Below are 22822 nucleotides of genomic sequence, written 5' to 3'. Positions count from 1 at the left end.
GTGTCCTCACATGGCCTTTCCTCTGAGTGTGTGTGTCTATAATGCCTCTTCCTCTTCCCATAAGGACACCAGTCATATTGGATTAGGGCCTACAAATATGATGTCACTTAACCTTCATTACCTTTTTGAACACTTTATCTCCAAATACAGTCACAGTCTAAGGTATGATGGGTTAGGACTTCAACATATGAATTTTAAGGGCACACAGTTAAGTCCTTAACAACTGCAAATGCTCTAATGTGGTGAGAGCAGCCAGCGTGGGGGAAATTAATTCAATATGCCCAAGATGCAAAGCACCCCACTGGACAACATGAATAAAGCCCATCCTTAGGACTTGAAGTATTTTATTTCTGTGCCTGAAAGGGCTACATGAAAATCTATGGGATTCACAGCCCAAGACATTATCTTTAAGAAAGAGAAAGATTCAAGAAAAGAATAATCAAAGCTAAGTTACTGTTCACAGGATGTTCCTGGTTAATCTAGCCTCAAATTCATTCTAAGCCCAGTATTAGAGCACCAGATACATCTTTTCACAGCGGCTCTAGACTGTGAGCTCCTCCAAGGCAGGGACTCTGTGTCACACATCCTTTGTGTCTCTCATGCCCAACGAAGGACCTGACACATTCAGGGATTGGCGGGTGGGGAGTGGTGAGAGTTTCCTGAACGGAGGCAAAGACTTAGCAGAGCAAATGAGAGTGTGGAGAGGCTCAAGTCCTGCTGATTTCATTATATTAGGTAGAACTATCTGGTATTTCTCTCAAATTAGAGCTTTTTCTGCCAGAGTAGTATTTGAAATAGAATGCATGACAACTGTGAATAAAATAAAGAATCCACTTTAAAAGTCAATGTATTCATTCCTGGTGTTTACTCAGAAAATATCTGCAGAACATATTAAGGCATTTAAAGTTTCAGAGGGAATTAACAGTCCCTAAGGAATATCAGTGACCTCACGGAAACAATCTAAATATTTCCCCAAAAACTCTCGTCAAACTTTGGACACTACTTCGTTTACATTTACATCTTTTCTTAGAGAAATAGATGGTATGTACCTTATTCTCCTCTATATCTCTTTACAATTGTGCCAGATGGGAATTTCTACTAAACTTCTAATTTTACCCCTATTGGTTTTATTAAATATTAACCATTTAGTCAACTGACCCTCAGACAAATAATTGTTTCTTAGTAATGAGCATTGATTTTCACATATTAGCATGACAGTAAAGGGAACCTTAGATGTTTTAGGTGTACCATATTAACTTTTCAGTTGAAGACGTAGCTGGTAAGCATAATGTGGAGACTATGAGAGAATGAGACCCATCCTTTAGACTCCAAATACTTTCTTAAAAGAATAACTAATATAAATCTGGGCTCTACTGTCCAAAGTTTCTCTTATTTCTCCTAAAAAGTAAAGGCAATTTCACACCTGTTCTCTTTTATCTCTACAATATCCCTCTCAGGAAAACCGATTGCTGTGCCTCTGTTTTGTGAATGGAAACGCTCACTCAGGAGACATTCACAGCTTTCCTACAAGTCACGGTGTGCACAAAGCTGGGATTACACTCCGGGTCTTCATTAACTTCAGTGGCAGAACTGACTTTAACAGCTGAGAATGGAACCTTCTTGAAGGTGCCTATAATCCATAGAGCTCCTGGCATTTGCTGGGCACTCAGAGCAACACAACTTGATATGCAATAGATTTCAAATCACCTGAGCTTCAGCTAAAACTTCTCTACAGTGGTTTAAGACCACCTATAAGAAAAACCCTCCTATGAATATTGTTTTCATGATAAAAAAAAATTATAAGGCAGAGCCACCTTTAGAAATGTGGAGAAGACAGCTGGGAAAAAGCATTAATAATCTCTGCCCTATAAAGAACAAAACAGTGACTACTATTTAAAAGATGAAAAGGACATTTACTCTTACTATAGACAAGTCATGTGTGGCCCACCACAGGACTCTCTAGGATCAGTGCCTTTTGTCGACTATCTCCAGATGAAGTTTAATTTAGAACCATGTAAACATAGAACTTTAGGGTTGTAAGAGGTCTTAAGGGGCATCTTATGCAGGATTGCATCCAGTGCTTGACTTTCTTCAATAATATCCCCCCAACTGATTGTCACTCACTCTTGGCTTAAACACTTCAAATGCAGTAAGGGGCCACTTCTCCTTTGAACATCTCTGACTGATGAGGGACCTCCATAAGTTCCATCATCATGCAATGAACAGAAATGTCTAACTTCAACCTATTATTGCACTTCCAAGGTGGACTCCCAGAGAACTAATCTAATCCTTCCTCTATAACATGGTACTTTTATAGTTGGTGATACCTATCCTGTCTCATTTTCTCCCAGCTGAACAATCTCAGTTCCTCTAACCACCGTTAATAGGACATGGATTCAGTTTACCACCTCTCCTTGTGACCATGCCGTTGAATGTATACATTTTTATTTTATTTTACTTTATTTAATTTTTTTAATATTAGAGGGAGAGAAACTGCAAGCAGGGGAGAGGGGCAGAGGAAGAAAGAGAGAATCTCAAGTAGGCTCCAAGCTCAGCACAGAACCAGACACAGGGCTCAATCCCATAAATGATCTGAGCCGAAATCAAGAGTCCGACACTCAACCCACTGAGCCACCCAGGCACCCCTGAATGTATACATTTTAATATTTATTCATTTGACAGATACTTATTGAGTGCCTCAAGTATGTCAAGAACTCTCCCAACAGGTCTATCTCTTCTTGTGTGAAGCCAAGAACCTAAAGATCAGGTATATAGCTCTACTAACAGAATACAAAAAATGTGGTCAAGTCATTTGGTATCTTCCTAGATGATTTCTTCCAGAATACCATTTCCCATTAAACTAGACACCATACTTCTATTAATATTACTGAAGACTGAAGTGGGGTTTTTTGTTTCTATTTTTGCTTGTTGTTGGTTTTTTAGCAAAGAATAACAGTGGTTATTGTGGTAATAGTCCCCAAATCTCTATGGCTTAACTTGTAATAGTTTGTAATAGTTGAGCACTTCTCAGGTGACATGAAGTCACAGATCAGGAGGCAAGGGCAGAGGAAGGGCTCTCCTCAACACAGTCCTTCATGGACCAAGGCTTTGGCACATTCCTAGGACCTCAGAGTGCCCCACTACATCCAGCCCTAAGTCAAGGGAAAAGTGAAATTATGGAGAAGGCTTGGTGCTCTTAACTGCCTTTGCCCAGAAAAGTCACATGGATCATACCGTCCTGAATTTGTACAGTTCGTTTATTAGTTGATTTGTCAAATTTTTGTCTGATTTGATTCAGACCATTTATTTTGTTTTATTTTCAATCTTTATTCTGTCACAAGTTATATTTGCTATCACTTCCATATTCATGTCACTTTACCATCTGTACATTTCTTAAGAATATTGTTATGTCCTCATGAAAGGCATTAGCTGAAAAGGTAAATCACCTGGGGAAAAGGACTACAGCACACTATTAGAAACTCCCTTCCAAGGTAACAAAAATGAACTTTCTTTGTATTTAGTTATTGTTATTCTTCCAATTATGAAGTCATTTGTATAGGTAGAAGATAGATGATAGATTGATTGATTGATACATGATAGATAGTTAGATAGATAGATAGATAGATAGATAGATAGATAGATAGAGTCATCTTGCTAAAACACATCTTTTCCTTATTCCCTTGCCTGAAATTCATCATTTAGTTATTAAATAAACAATTGTTTTTAACCTTTACTGTGGGTCAGGTACCTTGCTAAGATTTTGATCCATTTCTCCTTAATCCTCACAAGTACCTGTAAAATAGTTATGCTCATCTTACAGATAAAGAAACTGAAACTTAGGAAGATGAAGAAATTCCGCCAAACTAAGTAGTTTGGAGTCAGAATCTAAACTTTGATGTCTGTCTCCAGAGCCTGCTTTTGCATGTGCTTCATGACCTTTCATACCTCAGTGGGTCCTCTTCTCTGTTCTCCTTCCTCTTGGGCCATAGGCAGATGGGTTCAGGCAGGGAGAGATGGATAACCTCAACAGCACATATCTCAATTATTATCAGGGGCCACTGTTATGTTATTATCACTCATGGTTTTCCCAAGATTCAGTGTCAAGCAAACCAAACCATGGGCTTCTCCATATCCAATAGACCTTTTGCTGGTCTTTTCTCGGGCATACTTTGGCTCTGTTGGCCACTCCTACTCTCTTGAAATGCTTTCTTTCCTCAGCTCCAATGATACCTCACTCTCTTCTCCTTCCCTCCCTCTGGCCATTCCTTCTTTGTCTTCTCCTCTACTTAGCATTAAATGTTGCTATTCGTTAAAATAGGAATCTACGCCCCCTCTTCTCATCCATGCCTATAGCTGCATCATCACGTATATACAGATAAATCCAAGTGTACATGTGACATTTTAGAATTTCCTCTGAGCTCCAGACCCAAATATCCAGCACTCCCTTGGCTCACCACACTCAACAGTCCAAAAGCAGACACGAGCTTCTCTGGCAAACATGGTTTTCTTCCAGGGGTCTCTTAGCTTGCTTACCAGTACTCCTATGCACACCAGAATCAGAGAATCACCTCTCTGCCCATCACCATCCTGTCATTATCTTTACATTCACTCATTCTATTTCTGCCACTTCTACCCCAATCCAGCCCTTCAGTGCTACCTCTTCTGAAATAGCCCACTGGCTAGTCTGCCTACATTCATTCTGGTCTCCTGACAACCCATACCCCCACTGCAACCAGAGTGATCTTGCCAAAACCTAAATCTATTTACATCTTCCTCTGCTTTAAACTCTTTGATGGGTCCCCATTGTTCCCTGATCCCTAGCCACATTGACCTTTTCTCAGCCCCACTTAGCTATTATGCTCCCTCCTGCCCCAGGACATTTGTATACATTGTTCCTTCTCTCCAAAGTACCCTTTCCCATGACAATTCCACCTGAAGAAATCATGCTTCTCCCTCACCTCAGTGCCAACACCACTTCCCAGGGAAAACCGGGTCGATTTCTCTTATATGCTCACACTTACGTACCTTTCACCCTTCTTTTGTAACAGTTATCGTGACTGTCATTTTATATTTATTCTGGTATTTCTTTGATTAATGTATGTCTTCCCCACTAGACTATAACGTTTTTAGGAGCAAAGGCCATATCTCCTTTTAACCCCTCGTATTGCCAGTGCCTAATAGAGTGCTTAGCACATTTCTGTGAAATAAATGAATGACCCAGCCCATTCTGTAATTCTAATCATTTGATTCCCAGGAAACTGTCCTGATCTAATGAAAACTAAAATATCCACTTCATTATTAAATTATGTCTTCATGAGAATTCATTGTGGGTAGGCCAGAACCAAAATTTCACCTAACCACTAGACGCATATTCATTCGTGTGCATGAAATCTACCATATTACTTCACAGCGCGTGATGAAATATAAACTCCAGTGCTGGAATGTTTTCCAATAGTGAGCTATTAATAATTTAACAAAATTAATTCAGAACACTTCACTCAACAGTGAAACAGAGATGAGGAGGAAATGATGCGTGTACTAGTCTTCTAAGGTTGAATTAAATACGGCAAGCAAGTAAAAGGGAAAAGCCGCCGACCCTTCTTTAGAATGAAAGTCCCCATTTACAATTTAACACAAATTTTATGTTTTTCTACAGATATTAAAGAACAAACATCAGAGACATAAATAAAAATCTCTGCTTTACACAGGTGAGTGACTTAACATGGTAATAGTCATTTGTCAGGCCTCAGAAAAGGAAAGAAAAATTGAAGGGATTTTTTTTCTTCAGCATGAAGCAGTAATCAAGTCAAAGAAAATCTTTCAGTAATTATTATTATTAGGAATAATCATTAGGACTAAAAAGTGAGGCAGACAATCCACAGAGCATAGAATTAGCTCCTACCCAGAGGGCCTCACAGTTTTCACTAGAACAGCAGAGAAAAGCAGGAGACATTTATTAGAAAAACAGGTGAGCCACTAGTGGAGCAAAGTTTCCCAGTCAAAATCTTACTTTAAATAGGGAAGCCAGCTGATTTCTCTACCCTACCCACCAAGAGTTAAAGAGGAGAAAGATGGTGAGCAAGCTGCCAAAATCGTTATCCGAAGGAAGGAGAAAACAGATGTCCAGCAGTCAAAATGTAACTCATCAATAAGAAGCATTGGTATGTAGACCAGTGGTCCCCAGACATTAGAGCATCACCATCACATGAAGGCTTGTTAAAATGCAATAACTGGGGAGCGCCTGGGTGGCTCAGTCAGTTAAGCATCTGACTCTTGGTTTCGGCTCATGTCATGGTCTCACCGTTAGTGAGTTTGAGCCCTGCATTGGGCTCCATGCTGAAAGCGCAGAGCCTGCTTGAGATTCTTTCTCTCCCTGTCCCTCTCTGCCCTTCCCCCGCTCACACTCACTCGCCCTCTCTCCTTCTCTCTTTCAAAATAAATAAGGAAACTTAGAAAAATAAAAGAATAAAATGCAATAACTGGGGCCCACCCCCCAGAAGTTCTGATTCGGTGAATCTAGGGCAGGCCCAGGAATTTGCATTTTAACACACGTTCACAGGTGATGCCGATGCTGCCGCTCTAAGGACCACCCTTCGAAAACCACCGTTTGAAAACCACCTATAAAACTTCTAATAATAATGAGTGCTTGCGCTGTGCTGAAGGTTTTGCATATGTCACCTCATCTCATCTTTATAACAACACTATGAAAGGGGAATAAATATCCCCAACTTATAATAAGGAACTTGAGGCTGAGGCATGAGTTAACCGGCCAGCCCAGTGTGGAAAGTCTAATTCCAGAGGTCAGGACATGGATAACACTGCTGGTGGGAAACACCGACCCAAGCAGGAGCCACAGGACAGCAGTAGAGAGGTTACAGAGATGCTGCTCTCTTATGTAAATGGGTTCTTCTCCCGGTACCCCCACTGCCCTCCAAAGAAGCCTCCATCCTAGAGGACAGCTCTGGAGTATAACAGACTATACGTGGGTGCCAGGGGTTACAAGCCTTCTCTATAGCTCAATTACTCATCTGTTTCATGGACCTAATAATTCCTCCCTCCACGGCTTGTAAGAATTAAATGAGATAATGTATGTAAAGCACTTAGTACCTGGGGCATCATACCAGCTCAGAAGCTGCTGGCTCTTTTATTATTATTGCTATTGTTGCTTCGTTATCATCAGCATTAATGTTGTCATCCTCAAGGGAAGAGCAATTATTTCAAAGGGAAAGTATAATGGCCTTGATAATCTTCAGTGATCAGTTCACAGTATTCCTCCTGTTAATCAAAAGCTTGGCAGTTTGGGTCACGTGGTTCTAATGACACAGGTGCTCCTGACAGAATTAGCAAAAAAGGAAAGTAAAATAAAGCAGCATTTGGTGCCCTACTTTTCTCCAGTACGGTTTACATGTTCTCCTAATTAAATTTTTGAGTAAACTTCGTTCCACAGCCGTGCTGGGTTTACTCAGATGCACTATAGAATGATTCACAGCCTTGATAGAAACTTCTCCGCTCTCGGTGCCAAATGCCTTGCTGTAGGTGCAACATGAGAATTCATCTATTATTTCACCCTCGCTTAATTAATTCCACTGCCAGCTACCTGTTGATGATGGGGGTCTGTTGGCAATGCTGAACAAAGTCTTAAGTCAAAGAGTTTTAATAACATGTTTACTGCTGGGTGGTCTGCCACTTTTGATTAAACTTCATGAGGATTTATAACCATGTCTCCCCCCACATGTCTGTAACCTTTAAGGGATGTCTGATACAAAGCAAAGGTCATGGGTTCCAAAAGCCCTTCTTCTAATAAATATGTTAGACAGCTGATCCTGAACATGCAGTGGTTTCTCATCCTTTCTCCACCCTCCCCCCACTTGCTTTTTACAGCAATTCTCAACAAGGATAAAAATTAACACGAAAAGAATTAATGGTTTAATTTTGCAAGAGCAAAGAGAGCGTTTACGATGTCTCACTGGGGAAAGGGGCTTCTGTCTTTGCTGATGACCCAAACGTGTCTGCCAAGGAGAAATATGGTGTCCAGTCTCCCATTGAACTGCCACAGGAATGGATTGGCCGTGGCTACTGGCTTGACAGGTGCAATAAATATTAATTAGTGTGCTTGGCTACAGAGGGAGTAATGATATACACTGCTCCTCTGAAGCGTTAAATTGTAGTGTTAGTCTTGATAATGCCTCATCTTCTCCATCACGGCAGGAAAACATTTTGAGTTACACGCGTCCCTATATAGGCAAAGGAATAAAGGTTTATCTGCTGTCAGGAATATTGCAGGTGCAAAAAGTGGGGGCTAAGACTGATGTGAGTCAGGCACCAGGTATTCCGTGTGTGTGTGTGTGTGTGTGTGTGTGTGTTTTAATCAGCATTTCATGCGGCACAAACCAATTTCTATAATGTTTGCTGCTGTTAAGGGATAAAGCTGAAACATTTTGCTGTTGTCAAGATACTTGATTAGGTTGGGAATGGATTTGAAAACTCCTTGTCTGAAACAACTGCCACAAATATGCATTAAATATTGGAGGAACCGTGTTTATTAGATTACAGAGGAGTTGGTATGTTTATGGGATGATCCCCAGTGTTTGTGAATAAATACCTAGAACAGCCTGGGAACTGGAGATGGCTGTATTTGGGAACTAAAGATAAAAATGCTCTTAAAATTCAGCTCTGATCAGAAACGAACAAATAAAACAAAAAAACAGGCGAGGAAGACGCAAGATAAGCAAATTAACATTAGCACTGATTCTAGGCTTGCAACAAAACACGTTTTAGAAATGGGTATGTTTAGTTGTTTACACCTGAAGTTACAGCAACGCAACAGCATTTCACCAAGAAAAGAGGCTCTAATTAAATACTGATATTTTCCAAATCCTTAATTATAATGGCTTACAGTTCTGCCTAAGGGCTTCTCTAGGAGCTAATTTGCTGGAATATTACCATTTACACTTTTTCGTTTGTTGAAGATCTTGTTCCCTTGCGAATTGCCTTTTTTAAGTTTGTTGTAACTTCATTTGCCATTCTCTTTCTGGGAATGCTTCCTACCCCCTGTATAGGAAAAACTGGCAAGAAACTTGGCAAACAAAGTTTCCTTCTGGGTGGAATTCTTTCCCCCTCCTGCATGGCTTAAATGTGTTGATACCTGTTTTTGTACTGCAGCTGCAAAGCAATGGTTTTTGGCAACGGGAATGCACGTGTGTTTCTTATTCTCTCCTGGAGTCCTGGGTTCTAGCAGCATACCCTCAAGCAAGCATTTCTGGAGCTACAGGGGGCACAGGGAAGCAGCATTCAATGGGCACTGAAATATTAACTAATGATGAATTGCCCCCAGTCAGCAGACACCTGGGAACTGGCACTGGACCATTTTTGCAAAATATGCCTGCTGGGCAATCTCCCAGGACACAGCTCCAATCAGTGGGACATACCTTCCCCAACTCCCTCCTCTCCTGCAACATTTCCACCCGCTTTCCTAGAGAAGAACAGAGTCCATCTCCTCACCACCTCCCCGCTCCCCACCCAGGTCCTTGGAAAAGGTTTGACTACCCCCTAGAGGTGACTCCACAATTAATAGTCCTCGATATTTCCTGTCTACCAGACCCTTAAACACAAGGGGCCATTGTATATGTAGGCGCCTGATGGGGAACAGAAACTAATATGTGACTAATCACCTCTTGTCCCCAGCATGGAGTCAGATCTCTAGAACTTTATCCTTGGCAGGATGGACCAAGAGGTGAACAAGGAGGCCCATGGGATAAGAGCAAGTCATATTCTCTAGCCTCGTGTAAAAATGTGTTCCTCTACAATCCCCAGGACTACAAGATTCTGCCTAGCTATTATGAAACAATTTGTGGAAATAGCCAGGTTTCTAACTGTCATCAAAATACAGATAATTAATGAGATACTTGAAGAAGATTAGAATGTGGATGCTATGGCCCCATTATTAAGCACTGCCTTACTGGCATATGTGTCCTTCTGCTTTGAAAAATTTCAAAGTTCAATGCCCTCAACAAAAATCAAGGTATTTCCAAAGGTAAAGCAGGTGATAGTATTCAAACTCATACTGAGCCCATGGAAATGAAAAGCCCACAAACTGAATTTTGAGAAAAGTATATCAAAAATTAAATAAGCTTTGCTTCATGGAGCTCCAGAAATTCTTTAAAACTCTTTAATGTATAAGACGCCAGATCTGCTGTAGTCCTGGGCTACAACCTGATGGTTGGAATCACCAGCCTTCCCCTAGGCATGGTTAAGAGACTCAAAAAGAAAAACATCTAGTTAGATCAATTATGCTTTCACCCATAAGAAGAGAAAAGTCCCTATTGAAACCTCTAAAAATATATCTTAAATGCACGTCTAAGTAAGGGGGATTTAAAATAAAAATGCTAATGGAATTTGGGGGCGCCTGGGTGGCTCTGTGGGTTAGTGTCAGACTCTTGATTTTCAGCTCAGATCATGTCTCACAGGTTCATGAGATCAAGCCCCATATCAGGCGGAGCACTGACAGCTGCTTGTGATTTTCTCCCTCCCTCTCTCTCTGCCCCCACCCCCCGGCTTCTTGCATAATCTCTCTCTCTCTCTCTCTCTCTCTCTCTCTCTCTCTCTCTCTCTCTCTCTCTCTCTCTCAATAAACATTTAAAAAATGCTGATGGAATTTGGAAACTGACATACCTGGGCTTAAATAGGGAGTCACCAGGAAATGTGAAATCTTGGGTAGATCACTTGAGCCTCGATTTCCTCATCTGTAAATGGAGTATAGTGGTACTTTTCTCAAAAGGCTATTAGGAGGATCCAATAAGATTATATTTTGTAATGTTTGGAATCTAATAAATAGATGGTATACATAGTAACTACATGATAGTAATTACCACAATTATTGCTATTAAATTTCAAAACCTTCACAATGATCCATAAGGCCCTACTTCATCAGATTCCTCTTCAAGTCATATGATGTGGTAGGCAGAATTACAGGCGGAGAGAAGACCCCACACCCAAATCCCCAAGACTGAATCTGTCACACCTGTGAATATGTTCCAGTGAATAGGTTTAAGGGGCTAATCAATTGACTTTAAAATGGGGAGAGTATCATGGATTACCCAGGTGGGTCCAATAAAAAGCGCATTGAGCCCTTAAAGGCCAGCAAGGCAGTCAGATTGAAAATCTGAGAAGGACTTCATCTGCTGTTGCCAGCTTAAAAATATAAAGAGCCACATGGATAGTGTGAAAAAGAAGTTCCACGCACCAGTGAGGACCCTGAGCCTCAGATGAGAACTAGCTTGACCGCCATTTCGATTTCAGCCTTGACAGACTCTAGGCAGAGAATTCAGCTGTGCCCAGACTTCTGACCCACAGAAGCTGTGAGATAATAAACGGATGCTGTTTTAGGCTCCTAAATTTGTGGTGATTTGTTACGATAGCAATAGAAAACCACTGTAGCCATCTACCCCTTACCTAAAGAGACATTTTGAACATGCCATGCTCTTTCTACCTCAGGGCCTTTGTACAAGCTGCTCCCTCTGCCATTGATTTCTTTCCCCAACTTTCCACTCTACTAACACTATTCATCCTTTTGGTGTTGGCTGAAATCTGACCTTCTCCCAGAAGTAGTCCTTGGATTTCTTATCCAAAGTGGGTCCAGAGGCACCTGAATGGCTCAGTCAGTTAATCATCTTTCTCTTGTTTTTGGCTCAGGTCATGAACTCATGGTTCATGAGATCGAGGCCCACATCGAGCTCTGTGCTGACAGCTTGGAGTCTGCTTGGGGTTCTCTCTCTCCTTCTCTCTCTGCCCCTCCCCCACTCATATTCTCTCTCTCTCTCTTTCAAAATAACTTTAAAAAATAAAAAATAAAGTGTGTCCCCTCCCCACCATCATTTACACTTTCTTTCAAGACCCTGTTGATCTCTTCCCAAGTCTGTCAGAGTTTGTAATTATCTCATTTGTCTATGCTCTTATTTATTTTCCCTCCTTAACTGTAAATGCAGCACATACCATGAGTCAATAAATAGTTGCTGAGTGAACATGGATTACTGCTTTACCTCACTAAATCTTTATGAATCGGGTGAGGAAGACACTATTAGTATCTCATTTTACAGATGATGAACCTAAAAAGTAAAGAGATTGAGTAACATTCTCAGGATCACACAGCCCCTAAGTGATCGAGCCCGTGAATGACCCCATGGCTCACGTTCTCAATCTCTGAGTTTTCATGCCCCTCTGATGGGAGTTCTACAGGTAGGAAAATATCAACATCACAGTTGATAATGTCAACAGACGTATTCCCCTGAATTCAGATATTTGGAGCACCCTAAGAAGAACAGACGCTTAAATTCAAAACTTTGCCTCCTGATGCAAAAATTGAGGCATGGTCTCTGTATTAGTATCCAATGGTGTCCAAAACAAAGTGGGTGGCTTCAAGCAGCAGAAATCTATTATGTCACAGTTCCAGAGGCTGCAAGTCTGAAATCACAGTGCCTTCAGGGCCACATTCCCTCTCAAACTTGTAGAGGAGAACCCTTCCTTGTCTTTCCTTAAATTCTGGTGGTTTCCTGCAACCCTTGGTGTTCTTTGACTTACAGATGCATGCCTCCAGTCTCAACCACCATCATCACATGACACGCCGCCTCTGTGTGTCTGTGTCCAAATCTCCTCTTTTTATAAGGACGCCAGTCATTTGGATCAAAGGCCCACCTACTCCAGTTTGACCTCCTCTTTACTTAACTAATTACACCTGCAATGCCCTAGTTCCTAATAAGGTCACATTCTCAGGTACCAGGGTTAGGATTCCAACACAAATATGGTGGGGGCACAATTCAACCCCTGACAATCTCGAAACTACAACATGTGATTTTGATTGGTTGTCAGATGAGGGATGTTCTGCATGCCTGTGTTGGCCCTGCTCCTCTCTCTGCTCTTGCAGGGTTTCTCATCGCCCGGGGAGACCACAGCAGCTGAGGTCAGAGGCTGCTGCTGCTGCCGTGGTGGCTGCAACAGGAGGGAGCAATTAGGGGAAAGGCTTGTTTGTGAAAGCCAGGCTCTGTCTCCTCATTACTGTCTCTCTCACTCTGCGCCTCATCTCTGCTCTCTGCCCAGGCTCTCGGGTAGTCATTTATGGAAAAGCACGTGATGGGCGTGTGTAACTGTGAAAGTGTGATCACTGCCTCGGACATTTGATTTGGCAAATGACATTTTTACAAAAGCACTTGCGGAAATCTGGTGGACTCCTTTCTTGACAGTTCTAACTGGGGACAAAAATAGAAACATGGACAGCAACCGCCAAAATTAATGGAGCCAGATTATTTAACACTGAAACACCCGCTCCTGACTCTGCAGCCAGTCACAACTCATGTATGTTTTATTGTACTAGCAAGAAACCACAGCACAGCTTGAAGTGTGAGTTTGAGGTCACTGAACACGGGGAATTCTCCAACTGTTTCGCAGCTACCACAGAGTATGTGTGCGGAGCCTGCATATTTGTGGGGGGGGGGGGGAACGCAGAAATCTATGTTTTAAAATTAGCCAGTTGAAATTTTCCAGTAATAGAAAAATGCAAGATGAAACTCACGAATTTATGCTTCAGGGCATCTACTACATATTGGGACTGGAACAAAGGACCTCTGGCTTTTAGTGAAATATGTGTTCTGTTCCTTGAGCTGCTTGTTCCCACTCATCTCAGGCTTCCTGCTAGCCCATGGCTACCAGAAGGAAAGCAGTAAGAATAAAACATTCTAATATCTGAACTGTGTTGCTTTTTATGGAGTCCTGGCATTCTAGTTCAAGTGTTCCAAGATAACAGTTAGATATTTTAAGCTGGTATGTCTTGGGCACTAGCAAAGAGAACAGAGCCTGCCCTTTGCTGTACAGGGAAATGCGTTAACACTGTAGTTCCTGGATCTTGCAGGAGGTCTGAGGAATCCAGGGAAAGAAACAAGATGTCCACAGTAACAAAGGAGCATTCTGGGGACATAGGGGCATGATTGCTTATCAGTTGATCAATTGTTATCAGTGTGAAGGTAGAGAACAACATCCTACAAATTTATACCTCAAAGCTCACCTTGAATGTAATAACCTGTAGATGCAATTTACCATGCAATAACCTGTAGATGCAATTTACCAAAATCCCTATGAGTAGGGATTTTCTTTGGGGTAAGATGTGAATTCTCCTAGCTGTCCCGTGCTATAGCTCCCCAAGGTCCTATGAAAACTCTGATCTGTGGCATTGTTTTACCGGGACCATACCCAACCATGTGAGGAGTGTCTCAACTGAGGCCGAGGATAGGTCACTAAATAATTAGCCCCTCACTCACTAAAGGAGGAGTTTTCCCAGCTATTTCCAACACAAGATGCAGCATGTTTACAGGAAGCACTACTTTAACAGGAAACAAATATATTCAGAGACATTCATACAAACAGATTTTCTGCTCAATAGATGATGCTCACTCAGAACTCAGCCCCAGGTGTCCCCTAGGTAATTTCCCATCACACCCTGTGATGCAGCTGTCACAGGTCAGAATAGAATAATGGTTAATTCCCGTAGTGAGGATAGAACAATTGGAAAATCCATAAATCGTCTCTGTTTAGCTTAGAGGAAACAAAATGATAGCCTTGAGAGCAATCCATATTCTTGAATTAGCTGTCAATAATTAAAACTCAAATATCACATTTAAATAAAACTTGAATTTTCAGATTGGCTTTAAAAATTGGGTGATCTGGCCATCCTGGGCCTGCCTTCCCCCCATGACGATAGTCAAAGTAAGGAGCGGCTGGCCAATTCACCACAATCCCCACCTACTTGACTGATTTCTGTCACCTGTCTGACCTCTATGGGCATTTCAATTTCTGACCCTTGATTTTGTCTATTGCCAAGGCCAATTTCTTTCTGTAAGGAAAAGCCTCTGTATTGATTAAAAGTTTTCAGGACATTAACCTGTATTTTCTTAGCCTTGGTCACTGCATGTGAAATTCAATACTCAAACTATCCCCAAACATCTTCAATTGCTATTCAAGTCAGATGCATTTACTTAAACAAGCAATTAGCCTTGGCATAAAAGGCTGAAAAGAAATGAAGTTCACGAATCTGCTACTTGTTCTTCCCTAGATGATGCCATTAGTCTTTGTCCAAGTGTTGATGTATAGCAAATGTGCCAATTCTAGTACCAAGGAGATTGGAGATAGGAATGTCTAATGTTTCAGAAAGCTCAAAGGAGCAGAGGGTAGGGTTGGCTAAGAAATGGTAAATTTTCTAAATGTCTACTATGCATACAATGCTCTACCAGGCAGGCTATGGGCTTGGGGGAAGGTGTAGAGATTGAAAGAATGGACCCAAAAATAATTTAGGGTATAGAGTTGACCCATGAACAATGTAGAGATTAGGGGTGTTGACCCCTTGTGCAGTTGAAAATCCACATATAACTTTTGACTCCCTCAAAGCTTAATTACTAATAGCCTACTGTTGATCGGAAGCCTTACAGATAACATAAACAGTAGATTAACACATATTTGTATGTTTCATGTGTTATGTACTCTATTCTTACAATAAAGGAAGCTAGAGAAAAGAAAATCTTAAGGAAGAGAAAATACATTTATAGTACTATACTGTATTTGCCAAAAAAAATCTACATACAAGTGGATCTGCATAGTTCAAACCCATGTTGTTCAAAGGTCAACTGAATATGAGCAGACATATATATAGCATATATATGTCATATATATACGACATACTTGCCATTGGTTGTGAAATCAATAACTGGTACTTAACGTACAAGCATAATTTAAATATTTTGTAGCTTATATTTTACTTATTTTTTTATTCTTCTTTAATGTTTATTTATTTTTGAGAGAGAGAGAGACAGAGACAGAGACAGAGACAGAGCATGAGTAGGGAGGATCAGGGAGAGAGGGGGACACAGAATCCTAAGCAGGCTTCAGGCTCCAAGCTGTCAGCACAGAGCCCGATGCAGGCTCGAACTCACAAGCCATGACATCATGACCTGAGCTGAAGTTGGATGCCTAACCAACTGAGCCACCCAGGCGCCCCTGTAGCTTGAATTTTAAATAGGAAAGACAAATTCACTGTGTTATCTGAAGTCTCTTTATAGGGGCACCTAGATGACTGAATCAGATAACTGTCCAAGTCTTGATTTCACCTTAGGTCATGATCTCACGGTTCCTGAGATCGAGCCTTGCATCTGGCTCTGAGCTGACAGTGTGGAGCCTGCTTGGGATTCTTATTCCTCTCTCTATCTATCTCTCTTGCCTCTCCCCCACTCACACGAGCACTCTAAATAAGTAGATAGATAGATAAACTAAAAAAAAAAAAAATACTAACATCTTTACAGAAGATTCATAGACTATCAGAAATATGCACAAACATGCTGAAAAAAATTCAAAAGCCTAGTCATTTTCACCTCTCTGCATGGAAACAACCACCAGTGTTGCTTGTAGAGTATTCTCTATGAAATTTGATTCAAGTTTGCCAAAAGGGAAAAGATGGCTGAATTAAAAGTCCATGCATACTTTACCATTGTTTATAGTGACAGGGAAAGGAAGACTGTGTAGATGTTCCTCACGGGCTCCCATTCCCTTCTTTTCTCCAAAGCCCTATACTTTCCCTACCCTGGAAGCATCCTCCCCAAATCCAAGATCCAGCACATGTCCCCCACCTTGGAAGTCACAAGACATGAACTGGAGCTGAACTGATGGACTGCTTCTCCTCTTAAACAAGAGGCTTATCCAAATGTCAGGCTTAAAAGAAAGAAACTTAAAAACAAACACTAATTTTCAAGCACTTATAGAGTAAGCCTTTTCTTTCACAGCTTAAGCAAGGACTTGACTGAAACAGATATTCTTGCTAAATCTGAAAGGATGGCAAAAAAAAAAAAACTTTTTGACCCAGTTGTTTTGTAAAAGATTGGGGAGGGATGAGTTACTGTAAAATTACATAAAATAAATAAATATTTATTGAGTACCCACTGTGTGCTAGGTTATGTGCTAGATACTGCGGTTTTTAAAAATGTGGCCCCTGGGGCGCCTGGGTGGCGCAGTTGGTTAAGCGTCCGACTTCAGCCAGGTCACGATCTCGCGGCCCGTGAGTTCGAGCCCCGCGTCGGGCTCTGGGCTGATGGCTCAGAGCCTGGAGCGTATTTCCGATTCTGTGTCTCCCTCTCTCTCTGCCCCTCCCCCGTTCATGCTCTGTCTCTCTGTGTCCCAAAAATAAATAAACGTTGAAAAAAAAAAAAATTAAAAAAAAAAAAATGTGGCCCCTGACATAAAGGACCCAGTCCGACAGAAGTCAGACATAATAAATGCTGAAATAACAGTACATACAATATGGAACTATTTCAGAAGAAAACATACTGGATGTATTAACTAGCTACTGCTACATAACAAAGCACCCCCAAACTTACACCCAAAACACCAACAGTTGATAATTGCTCATATGTCTAAGGGTCAGCTGAATGATTCTGCTGATCTTAGCTGGGCTCAATTACATATCTGTGGTCAGATGTTGGATGTTTAGTCCAGGATAGCCTTGGTTGCATCAACCTGGGCTGACTTTGTTCTATTCCACACTAGTCTCCTTTTCCAGTAGGATTCTGTGGATGTGTCCTCAGGAAAAAATTCAGAGGATCAAGGGGTAAAGAAAGCAGAAATTGCCCCATGCTATATGTAAACCTTTGCTTGAATCAAGTTTGCTACTTTCCCATTTGCAAAAGCAAGTCACAATGAACAAGCCCAGTATCGGTTTGGGAAGAAACCATTAACTAACAGAACAAAGGACATAGACACAGGGATGCCATTTAATTTGGGTCATTGATGCAATCACCCTACCATAGTGGAGAAAGAAGAAAGAGTATGTGCGATGGTTTTCATATGATGAATAGAATTTAACAAATTATGGACAGGGAAAGAGATTCCAGGAGTAAGAACAGAAGCACAGTCTCTCCACCATAAAGGAGAGACTGGAAGAAAGAACGGAACCAGGATCTAGGAGACCAGGTAGGAGCTATTGCAGTTGTACAATTAACTGATAATAATAATAATAATAAGGACTCGTGCTAGGGTGGCAGCAGCAGGGAAGGCAAGAGGGGGAGGGATTCAGAGGCATCATGAGAGCAGAATCTATAAGAATGAATGGATGTCAGAGTGGGAAGAGAGAAGAATCAAATATGAGCTACAGTATGTTGAGAACCTGAGTTGATGACAATGATAGTACAGGTCATGAAACGGAACAGGCTTAGGTGCAAAGAGACAGGACAGGTTCTGGTTTTGGCACGTTGGTTTAGAGGTATCTGCTATAATAGTGAGATCTAGCAATCTGCCATATAAAGAAGAAAATTTCCAAAGATTAATGAACACTGCTTAGGGCAGTTGTGGTAAATTGGAAAGAGCCATGAATATGGAGCTAGAACTGCTGGGGTCCCAGCTCTTCCCCTTATTAACTGTGTAAAAATATGAGGATAAAACAGAGAAGAAAATGGCAACACAGGGGGTTACCAATTGTTCATTTACTGATATGTTCTGAATCCTTTGCTTTGCTTTAGTGCAGCCTCTTCCCTCAGCCTACATCACCTGTTCATTTTTAAAAACCAGTCATGCCTACAAAATTCTAGGGGAAATAAAAAAGATCTGTGCATTCAGAGGGACATGCATTTCACCTACAGGTTTCAGAAACCATTTGGGATTTTTTTAATATCAATGAGCTCTGTTCAGATAAGCGACTGCTGTATTTTTTTTCTTTAAGCCTTTAAGTTACTGTAATTTTAAAAATAACTTCAGCTGTTTTGCATTTATATTAAGACTTATTTTTGCATTATTATTTCATCAGGAAAAACTTGACTCAAATAACTTTTAAATATGATTTCAAAAAGGTTACTGAGTTTGTAAATGTGATTAGATTGGATTTGGATGCTAAAAAGTATTCCAGAGAAACATATGTATGATTTTATGTTGAAAGTGTATAGAAAAGCAGAGAGCCATTATACCAAAACTGACTCCACAGACCACCTTTATAAGCATATCTATTACAAAAAAAAAATTGAGGTTAACTCTGGAGTGAAGAGAGCACAGAATTACTGAGGAGTCTTTGGAATAACCACATTTAGTCAGGCCAAACACACTCCTGGACAGGACTGAATCTGAGGTGGGTTTAGGGGAGCAGAGGACAAGAAAGAGAAAACAATGCAGAAGAGATGGCAAGGGAAATGGCCTATTATGTGCTGTATGACCGGCAAGCATTTGCTATTGGAATGAAGAGTTGAGTTGAAGGCAGAATCCCAAGGCCACTGAAAGCCCCTGAACCTACACATGAAGATCAAACTCATTAGACCTTGGCCTTTACATCCTTTCTAGACTTGCGCCTTTCCTCTCTGAGTTTCTCTCTCCCTACAGTGAGATGACTCCACCTCGCTATCCTGCCAGCCTACCATACTTCAGAACTGGGATTGGCATCCACCTATGGTAGGGAGTGTGGCTCTCACTGGTGGCTATGTGTAGTGTCACCTGTGCAGCTTTGTCAGTCCTGCTATTTGTTTTTAATATATCTGTCCTCCCTCTCCAAAAGACAGAGGACAGATATATTAAATTCCTTGGCATTAGAGTCTAAATTTAATGCAAGTTTGTGGAGACAATGGTGAAGAAAATCAACATTTATTTTGAGGATGATTTTAATGAATCTGATAATGATTGGCACCTCCCTACGAAAACATGATACATAGGTCACAAAGAGAGACACGCGCTTCTCCTCCTTGTGGCAGATTAATGACTTTTTGAAAGCTGCCATCTTCGAGAGGCTGTGAGTAGGACCACAGGGAGAGACTGTGTAAGAATAAAAGTCAGTGATTCTCTCCCAGTCTTCCAGCATCTCTCGGAAAGGCTTGCTAGGTCTATAACTCAATTACATTTGCTGTGAGGCCGTGCTCTAAAAAAAGGATGGTAGGCTTCTGTTGTTCTCCCTTTTAATGGGGCGAGCATGAGAATAGCCTTTTGAGCAGAGCAAAACAGTCCAAGTCTGGTTGCCAAATAGTCTGTGTGTAGGTGCCTGCTGTTTATAGTCATTAGGTACACACGCCACAATGGTGAGTATAAGGACAGCCCTTCTCACAGGAAGGAGGATGTTGTCAAGCATCCCAGAGCCACCCTCAGCTTCAACGATTCACTAGAAGGACTCACAGAACTCAGAAAAACTGTTATACCCACTGTATGGTTAACCACAGTGAAAGGATACAGATTAAAATCAAGAGAGACCAAACACAAACTTCTAGTTGTCCTCTCCCAGTGGAGTTACACAGACAGCAGCGAATTCTCCCAGAGCCAATATGTGACAACACATAGGGTATTGCCAACCAGGGAAATTCACCAAGCTTTAGAGTTTAGGGTTTTACTGGGAGTCACATAGTCATGGAGTATGAAGCTGACCCTCATTACCCAGCCTCCAGGACCACCAGAGCTCAAACTGATATCACATGGTCCAAGGCCCCCTCCATAAATCATATTGGTGTAGTTCAAGGCCACAGGTAAACAAAGACACTCTTGTCAAGTAGGATATACCAAAGTCTTAGAGGTTATCTCTCAGGAGCCAGTCAAGGGCCAGACCTTTCTCTGGAATGTGCAGGGTTTGAACATCCCAAACCTGCTGAGTCAAACCTTTACAGACCGAAGAGAAGCAACTCAGGATATACTTGCAAGTCATTCACTGGAAAATTCCCGCTTGTCTTTCCATGAGGGGAAGGGAGCTATGCTCTGGGGGTCCCCACTTTCTTTATTCTTACGGTGGAGGCCAGAACTGAAGTCCAACCATACATACATTTGAGTTCACAATTTGATGTCTGTAAAGCACAATACTTTGCAATCCCACATGTAATAGAAGAGCATAATGTATATGCCAAAAAACAAGAATGAAAACGCAAGTCTTTCAGCATTTTCTGGGCTAATTAACCTTCTGCTAAACATTTTGAAAAGTCAAGAAATAATCTTTAGCCTGGAAACAGTCTTTGGTTTTCAGTATTTTCTTTCCTTCTTCCAAACATGTGGCTATCAGATTTTTCTTTTTTTTTTTTTTTGAGAGAAAGAGAGAGAAGAGAGAGTAGGGGAAGGGCAGAGGGAGAGGGAAAGGGAGAGAGAATCACAAACAGGGTCCGTGCTGTCAGCATGGAGCCTGATGCGAGGCTACATCTCATGATTGAGATCTAGACCTGAGCCAAAATCAAGAGTATGATACTTAACCAACTGAGCCACCTAGGCGTCCCCATCCCCAGATTTTTATTTTAATGTATGTGCCATAGAAATATCCAGTGTTGAACTTTTGGGAGGCCTCAAATGCAAGTAAAAACATCTTAATACGATTCTTCTAAAGAGAGACTAATACACATAAGACAATTCACTCCCTCAGATTATACACTGATGTGTGAAATCTGTGAGTTTTTTAAATACAAAACTCTGAAAACCTTTATCCATTTTTTCCTGCTTACTTTAAAGTGCTTACAAATTAGGTCTGTGCTCTTTGATCCAGGTTGATTTATTTGCATTTGTATTTAATACTTTCACCAAAGGGCAATGGCAGCTTCTAGATATGCTAAGAATCCTACCTTTTTATGGGTTGAGAGGAAAATAATCTACAACATTCAGAGAACTGAACAAAGATTGGAAGTTTGCTTTGAACCTGGGACTCTCCTACACTTTACCCAAGCCCACGCCAAATTTTTACAGGTGCACACCACATGAACAGATGAACAAATGTGATTATAAGAGCTCTTAGGATGCACCTGAGCCTATAATGCATTTCTCCCAAAGTGGACTTGTGCATCTGTTATAAACTTGAAGTATTTGTTTACTTGCCAACAAAAAGCTACTTAAATTGCTGAGCATGTACCCTATTAGGTCTTACCATTTTAAAAAGAAGAAAAAAGAAAAAGGACAAGATGAGATGACATGACAGGAGTGTCACAATGTGCTCAATGTCTTTCAGGGACTACAGAGCTCAACAGAAGAGGCACAAGATTTGAGGTGTCCTAACTTTCAGAATATTGTAGTGATATATCACCATCCTTTTGTTCTGAGAATGCATTGTCACATAAGGAGAATGTTGAATTGTAAAGGTTATTTAATGTGGCTTTTGTAATAAGGTTTGTTGAAAGCAAAACACACACACACACACAAACACACACACACACACACACACACACACACATATTTGAAAATAAATATGGGAACGATGTTCCCTACTCCAGATCCTGGATATTATCAAAGATATTCTCTTCGTATGGTCCTTCTGCTCCTTCTCCATAATACCCATGCCCCAGATTCTTACTTCTCCACCCATTTTTGCAGTCTCCCACACCTGTTTTTCTCTACACTCCTCCAATTTTTCATTCACTGAACAAATGGCTTTTAGTTCCCTCTCAATCAGTCCCTGCCCCCATGGAGCTTAAACTCAAGTGGGGCAAAACAGATCATTAACATAACATATATGCAAATTAAGTATGTTAGAAGGTGCTGAGTGCTACAGAGAAAAATAAAACAAGGTGAAGGGGATGAGAAAGAGCCAGAGGACTGAACAAAAAAACTTTTCCCTGTTCCTTCTGTTTTCCTTTGTGCTTCTTAGCTGTACTGACTCGGCTTGATTTGTTGCTGGAAGAAAGCAATCTTTTCCTTTCTTCCTTGCCTTCCCACTGGTGTGTACATTGCACCAATAAAAGTGATAAATTTATCATATTATTTCTTTTAATCCTCAAAACAGCCTATTTGAAGAAAATTAGCCCTCAGAAAATGTGAATAACTTAGTGAATGTCCGGTAGCTACTTAGTAACAGAATAGGAATCTGGAA

General features: G+C 41.0%; 1 long non-coding RNA gene across 1 annotated transcript in view; it reads left to right on the top strand.

Annotated features, from left to right (window-relative positions):
- The window catches only part of LOC147578965 (uncharacterized), a 58577-nt gene that overhangs the window by 2227 nt on the left and 33528 nt on the right, over positions 1-22822 (top strand). The window contains exon 2 of the long non-coding RNA XR_015253093.1: positions 5657-5708. This is a non-coding gene — a long non-coding RNA (uncharacterized LOC147578965). The remainder of the gene's footprint in view (positions 1-5656; positions 5709-22822) is intronic.

Source organism: Puma concolor, chromosome B4, assembly GCF_028749965.1.
Source record: "Puma concolor isolate L17-30 chromosome B4, mPumCon1.1.hap2, whole genome shotgun sequence".
In the NCBI taxonomy this organism is placed as follows: domain Eukaryota; kingdom Metazoa; phylum Chordata; class Mammalia; order Carnivora; family Felidae; genus Puma; species Puma concolor.
This window is presented reverse-complemented; position numbering and strand designations above follow the sequence as displayed.